Source organism: Marmota marmota, unplaced genomic scaffold (genome assembly GCF_001458135.2).
Source record: "Marmota marmota marmota unplaced genomic scaffold, marMar, whole genome shotgun sequence".
Lineage (NCBI taxonomy): Eukaryota > Metazoa > Chordata > Mammalia > Rodentia > Sciuridae > Marmota > Marmota marmota.
In genome coordinates, this window is record NW_026000196.1 from 1,125,811 (window position 1) to 1,133,461 (window position 7,651).

Genomic DNA, 7,651 nt, shown 5'->3' on the forward strand with positions numbered 1-7,651 from the left:
CCCAGTGGTGTTTTAAATAGATGCAGTGTTGGCCGTGCAGATTGGCCTTCTGCAGGGAGCTGGCTTTGCCATCAAGCATGTGGGATTTAGGGCAAGATTCCACCCTGGCTGTGAGCTGGATTTACCTTGGAAACTTTATTAGTTCCTCATGTGGGGCCCCAGCCAGAAATTTCAATTTAATGGTCTGGGTGCAGCCTGGACATTGGGCTTTGTCAGTGTTCTTCAGATGGCTCCCATGTGCAGTCAAGGGGAGTCCTGCTGTGTTAGGAGGTGGAGGATGAAGTAGCAGTTCCTAGAGGTGATCAGAGAGGGCTTTTGTCAGTGGGTCTCAGCCTGGCTGAACATTTAGGACCACCTGGAGAATTTGAAAACATCCACTGCCCAGGCTATCCTTTGCACCTTTCAATCAGGTAAGGCTTTAAAAAAATTCAGATGCTTGGATTCGTCTCTAGAGATCCTTAGTTCTTTGGAGTAGAGTCCAGGTATCAGTATTTTTAAAAACCCACTAATTAATTTTAATTTGTTTTTGTACTGGGGATTATAAAACAGGGATGCTTTACCACTGAGCTACATCCCCCAGGTCTTGCTAAGTTCCTTGGGGCCTCACTAAACTGCTGGGGCTGGCCTCAAACTTGTGATCCTCCTATCTCAGCCTCTGAAGTTTCTGGGGTTACAGGCATGTGCATCTCAGCTGGCCCCACTCACTAATTAATTTTAATGTGCAGCCTGGGCTGAGAATCACTGGCTTAGCTGAGAGCAAGATTTGATTGCCCTTGTGTCTCCAAAAAGCAACAGGTAGGTAGATCTGGGTTACCTGTCCATCTGGAGAAAGACATTCTGTAATCATCTTCAAGCATCAAAACCTGATCATTCCTATGATAAAGTCATTCTTGAATCCATCATAGGAGGAAAGTTCTCATACAACATTGGGATTCCAGGCTTTCCTTGAACCATCCTTCAGTGGTTTCTTGACTGAACCACCCAGGTTCAGCCCCACCCGGCAGGAATCTGGACCACTGATCAAGTTTTCAGACCCACAGTCAATGACAGCTATGGCATGACTGCTTCCTAGCTGACTGTCATTACAAACGGCATCATTTTAATATACACGTTGCATCTAGAGAGGCTCAAACATGATAAAACCTTGGGTGTCTCAAAGAGGGAAGATAGCAACTAGAAAGTGAGGACTTCTGAAGGGAGCCCACATCCTACATGCGCCAACTGTGCCATCTACACATCAATCTGCTGCCCTGGTCCCTTGAGCATCTTACACAATTATGAAGGGCTTTTGACACTTGGTTTATTTAGTTCCCACAGTCCCTTGGGTCTTGATCACTACTCATCTCCACTTCCTGGGAAGTGTCTGTTAAGGGAATGAATGAGTTAATAAATGATGAATCCATTTATAGACGAGGCACCAAGCATGGAGGAGTGAAATACCCTGCTCAAGGCCACAGAGCTCAGAAGCAGCAGAACTCTGGCAGAACTAAGCATGCTCGCTCTCCTTCTAGACCAAAGTTTCCTAATATCAGCACTCTTATTTACTTTATCTTATTATTTTATATTTATTTTCCCCAAATAATTTTTTTTTCTTGTGGACTGTCCTCTGCATTATATGATGTTTGGCAGCATGCCTAGATTCTGCAGTAGTTGCACTCCTGTAGTTATGAGAAACGAAAACATCTCTAGACATTGCTAAATGTCCCCTGAGGGAAAATGTCCCCTAGGGGAAAATCTGTCATTCAAGGGTCACCATCCTAGACATTCTTCTCGATGTTTATTTGCCATTTTCAGAGGATGGCATAAAAGGTTCATTCCCTCTCCTCTTTTCTTTCTTCTTCCCTTCCCTTCCCTTCCCTTCCCTTCCCTTCCCTTCCCTTCTCTTCCCTTCCCTTCCCTCCTCTCCCTTTCCCTCCCCTCCCCCTTCCCCTCCCCTCCCCTCCCCCTCCCCTCCCTCCTCCCCTCCCTCCTCCCCTCCCTGCTTTCCTGTAGAGATCAGAATATGTGGTCTATGAGATGCGTTCTAGGGATCTTCATAATCTGCTTTGAACATCTGAGCTGGGCTTTAATGCAAACCTAGAATTCTGGCAGATGCAAACTGGCCCTCCAGGAGCAAATGCTATGCAGAGACCTGAATGCACATGTGCCTCAGCAGTGGCCTCCAGTGTGGACCACACAAGTTGGCCCTTGAGATGTGAAAAGAAGACTTCAGGCTTCTATATATATCATTATTATATCCTTCAAAATGCATTCACGTGTGTGCTTTACACTGTTCAAAAAGTTTTTAATGTGCATAATATTTTGGCTTAGTAGGCATGAATAAAACTGATAAATAGAAGAAGTATACTTAAGTGTGTTTCATAGCAAATGTTCAAAATTTGTGGGGAAAGGTGCATAATCACAAAGTGTGGAAACCATCCTACATGCTGTGAGTGCTCACATGTTATACAGCACCAAGTCACTGTTGCTATGACGATGCACACAAAGCTCTGCCTTGAGTTGTGGACACAGTCTCCTCCAATATCTATGGTTGACTTTAATTCAATTGAACAAATGCTTATTGGTCATTTACTGAGGGCCAGTGTTCTACTTAGGGTGGCCAAGGCAGAGAAGAATGAGGTAAAGAGCCTCTGAATGGGGGAGACAGGGAAAAAGAGGCCTCAGTGTGAGTGTGCCCAGGCTGCTCTAAGATCCCAGTGGAAGCACAAGGAGGTTACTCATACCTGGAGGCCAGGAAGGCTGCCCTCAGATGACACTCAAGCTAGAAAGGACACTGGGAAGCACTTTCCAGGCAGTGAGGCCACATTTCATTTGCAGAGGCCACCTCTATATCCCTGAAGTGTGACATCTGGAATAGCAGGGAGAGGTGGAAACTAGGAATAAGTCAGTTTAGAATAGACTGTGTACAGGTAATACCCAGTGTGGCCCTATACGGGTTCTTAAAATACTGCAATACCTCAATCCTTATTGTAAGTAGCTACTGAACCTAACCCCTGAGATGCCCCTGGGAGTCTGGTACCCTCCTGGACTTCCCTATAACACAACTGGGGAGTTAATGTCTGGCCAACAGGGGGCCTTCAGGTCCCTGCCTAACACTGTTACTAGAGTTCTTTTTGTTTGATTGGTGTCCAGTGATTTTCAGAAAGTCATACAGGTTGTTAAATATTTTTAACATTGCTCTTGGCTGCATGTGTCTGGTTATTGAATTAGAATTTTATCTCAAAATGATAGCCAACCTTTGAAAGATTTCAAGGAGGAGAGTGGCATGTTTTTTTTTTTTTTTTAATTTTCATACTAGGGATTGAACCTACCACTGAGCTACATTCCCAACCCTTTTGATTTTTTATCTTGAAACAGGGTCTCACCAAGTTGCTGATACTGATCTTGAACTTGCCTTAGCATCCTGGGATTACAAGAGTGTACCACCACATCCAGCCGAATGGCATGATTTTGAGCTAGAAAGATTATTATGGAGTCATCAGGGAGAATTAGATGATGAGATTTTGAGTGCAGGCTGTGTCAGAATACAGAGAAGTCATGGGGATTAGGGGGAGAGACAGGACTCAATAACTTGGTGGATGTAAGGTCAGGGGAGGAGGAGAAGGTGGACATTCTTCCCTAAGATTCAAGCATCAGAGGAAGGTAGGTGTAGGACAGCCAAAATGGTTGCCTAGAGACCCTGAGTAGAGGCTATTTTCTGTGGCTGTAGCTGCAATCCAGCTACAGTGCTGTCATCTGCTGGGCTGTTTGTCCCCATCCAAAACTCAACTAAGCCCTTCATAGTTGGTAGCAAATCCAATCTCAGGATGAGTACCTTAACTTTCTGCCAGTAGGTACATGGAGAAATCTAGCAAGAACAGGGAATTGGTGACCTACCTCCTTGCTCTGAGAACTTCACCTTTGAAGGCTACAAGGAGAATTGCCTGTGTCAGTAGGGGGACCAGGTGCTCTGGGTGTGCAAGGGCTGCCCCTGCTTCCTTCTGCCTTCCTAAGCAAGTTCAGAAAGTGAGTTCATCTCTATCAACACACTTGGCTCCCCACTGCCTGGGGTTGGACTCCTCTTCTTTCCTTTATACAACAGAACTTTTTACATTCAATGAAATCCAGTAGACATCATAGACAGTTTTATACCAGGCATTGAGCTAGACACTGGGATCCCAAGGGAAACGAATGTGTTCCCACCTTTATGGCCTCTAGTGGGGAAATGATGTTTGGGAAGTAAAGAAAGGCTCTTCTTATTGGGGAGAAATGACAATAAATATCAGCATAAGGCAAAGCCATCGACATGGGGAAATGCAGGATGTTCCTTGAAGTAGAAAAGTTTAGTTTCCCTGGAACATGGAGGGAGGGAGGATCAGAAGGAAGTTAAAGACATTGAAAAGGTGGGGGCAAGGGTGTGGAAAAGGCAAAGGGGCAAGGCTGTGGCATTTAAAAGGTAGCCAGCAGAGAGTCACATATTTCTGAGCAGGACAGGGATAGGAAAAGGAAGGAAGGTCAGTCTGGGACGGAGGGGTACAAGGTACATTGAAAGAGGTTGTTTCTGAGTTTGGAATCACAGCTGGTGAAAGACTCCAAAGCCAGGAGATTAGGGAGAGCAGAGCTGGCAACGCAGATTGATGGGTCTGAGCAGAGTCTTTTATTTTTCTACTATCTCTTCACCAAAGGCTAAAATAGTAGAAACAACTTTTTTCCATTGGTAAATTCACTCAGTATCTCCCAATATCATCTGGAGCTTTTTTTTTTTTTTTTAAAGTTGCTTTATTTTTGGGGAATAACCATTCAAAACCACTTATAAGGTTCTTATTAATTATAAGGTCTTTGCTTAGCATCTGGATGGAAACAGATTAGCCATTGTAAGGAAACAGTTTCACTTTCCTGCCCAAGGGCGTTTCTGAGAAAGGCTGACCACTCCCTCATACCAACACAACCCTTAACCAGCCGCATTAGGACCCACCCAGCTCTGAGTCTTGAGCCTCCTCCATAAAAGTCTCAGAACTCTCCTATAGAGAGATGGCCTTTATTTGTCGCTCTGACAAATAAACTCTCATGTGTATCTCTGCCTGCTCTCGGTCTTTCACTTCTTGCTTACCCATCTCTCATTTCTTGCTTTCCCTTCAATAATAATCCAGTATAAATTTAGTAATGTGGTGAAGAGCCTGATTGGGTTAAAGTGTTCGATTCCCAAGGGGAAAACATGTTGTAAGGAAGACAATTGATTAGTAGATAAACTCTTACAAGTGAAAACAAAAATAACAAACATCCCTTTAGAGAAATAAGGTAAAGGGCTTGAAGTGGCAATTATAAATAATTCAACTGTCTAAGAAGCATTTCAGAACATATTACAGTCAGCACAATGCAATGCCAATTTTCTGTCCATCTAGTCAGACACCAGCAACAGAGACATACTATGTCAGAATCTGCAAAGACCAATGCTCATGTGGCTGGTTATTTGCAGATGGGGAAAGGAACCCTGGGAAGGGAAAGGATACACTTGAAGCCTTGGGAAAGACAGAGGCAGGGTCTGGGAAGAATAGCTAGTGAGTGATGGGGAGGATCAACTTCATGATCCCAAGCACCTTGGAGACAGGACCTGGGTTAGGATCTGGAGTGCTTTGAAGCCAGGGAGATCCTAGGTTCTCACCCATTGATTTGGTCTTGCTGTTTCCCAAAGTGGCCACAAGATGTCAATGTTAATAACGTTACAAGTCAACCCTTGAAATTGCTCAACTGTTGAACTGATTTCAAAGTACAGAGGAGTTTCCAGTTTTCAAAATGTACATTTTAAGAGGGGAAAACCATAAAAACACTGTGGTCAGGGTATCTGTTCATTTTTTTTCTTTATAAAAGAAATGGTGTATGAGTCTCTGTAAAAGCTGGTTTAAACAGCATTCCGGGGGCTTGTGCCAAGGGGAGTCCAGGTTAGAATACAGCTCCTTTGGGATTTTTTATGGACATTCCATCAGGGAGTCTGGAGTTCTCCAGGAAATTGTGCCCTGAACCCTGGGCCCACAGGTCCAGCATGACTTGTGGAGTGGCGACTCCACGGTCCTCTCCGTTGTTTATCAGCCTTGGCTGAATCCTTTGTCCTCAGCAAGCATCAGTTTTCTAAACTGGAAACTTTCTTCCTCTCAGAGTCATTTAAATTTAAAAGAACAAATTAAATGAGGCAATGTATTTTAGAGAGGCAGGAGGATACAATGGGTCCAAGCTCTGGTGTAGACTCAGATGACTCAGTGTAGACACGTGTTACTTCCTCACTGTGTAGCCTTGGCAGGTCATGGCACTTTTCTGAACCTCTTTTCATCCATAGATTATCAAAAGGGCTAAAATAAGACGGGCACAGTGGCACATGCCTGTAATCTCAGCGATTTGGGAGTCTGTAGCAGGAGTATTGCAAGTTTGAGGCCAGCCTAGGCAACTTAGTGAGACTTTGTCTCAAAATAAAAAGTAAAAAGAGATGCAGATGGAGCTCAGTGGTAAAGCACCCTGGGTTCATTCCCTAGCACTGGAAAAAATAAAGGACTAAAATATTAACCCTCACCATAGACTTGCTGTGCAGATTAAGTAAGGTTATATGTGTTAAACATTCTGCATCCTCTCCAGCTCTACATCAATACAATTCTCATTACTACATGGGTCTTCATGCTGATCTCTGCTTATTTTGCATGTAACCTTCTAATTCTAAAGGTAAGTAAGGGGAAGCTTGGAGAGGGGGAGTGACTTGCCCAGCATTGCACATGAACTAGCACTTTCTCTATCACGGCAGCATTTTCGTTCTGCATTGTCTATTGTGCCCGACAATAGGCTCCCTGAGGACAGAGAAATTCATTCTGGGTTTGTGTTCCCTGTGTTAGAGGATCGTCATCATCACCACCAGCAGGACTTCACTATGTGCCAGGCTCTTTGCCAAGCACTTTTGGCATGTCTTAACCAACTTAATTCTCACATACAACCTGTGAAATAAGTTCTATCATTTTCTGAATTTTACCGAATAGGAAACAGGCTGAGAGAGGTTAATTACCCAGTGTTGCACAACTTGCAAGGAAGGAGCCAGGAAGTCTAAAACCAGGCCCAGAGGACTTAACCATCAAGTGGTGCTGCCTCTCTGGCAGCAATCCTTCATGATTTTTGTTGGATTGAATTTAGTCAGTAAGATTGGGAATTGAGCAATGTTATAATGTATTATAGGGAGTGACCCTGGACATGCATTCAAATTCTATGTTGACACCTGCTTTAAAGGTGTCATCTGAGACACACACAGGAAGAACCATGCCTCAGGGTGTGACTGAAGGGGAGGGAGTGAAGGAGGCACTGGAGGGAGGTGTAAGGAAATTCTCAGCTCAGGGACACTCTGGGATAGCGGGGAGCAGAAGTGGGTGCTGTGGAGGATTAGGAGCCAGCACCCCTCATCCATGCCATGAATGCATGGTGGGTCATTTGTGACAACATGGATAAACCTAGAGGGCATTATGTTAAGTGAAATAAACCAGGCACAGAAAGACAAATAGGGCATAATCTCACCTATTTGTGGAATCAGAAAAAGTTGAATTTGTAGAAGCAGAGAGTAGATAGGTGGGTACCAGAAGCTGGTAGTGGTAGTGGGGAGATGTTTGACAGGTAAAAACTTTCAATTAAAAGATGAACAAGTTCT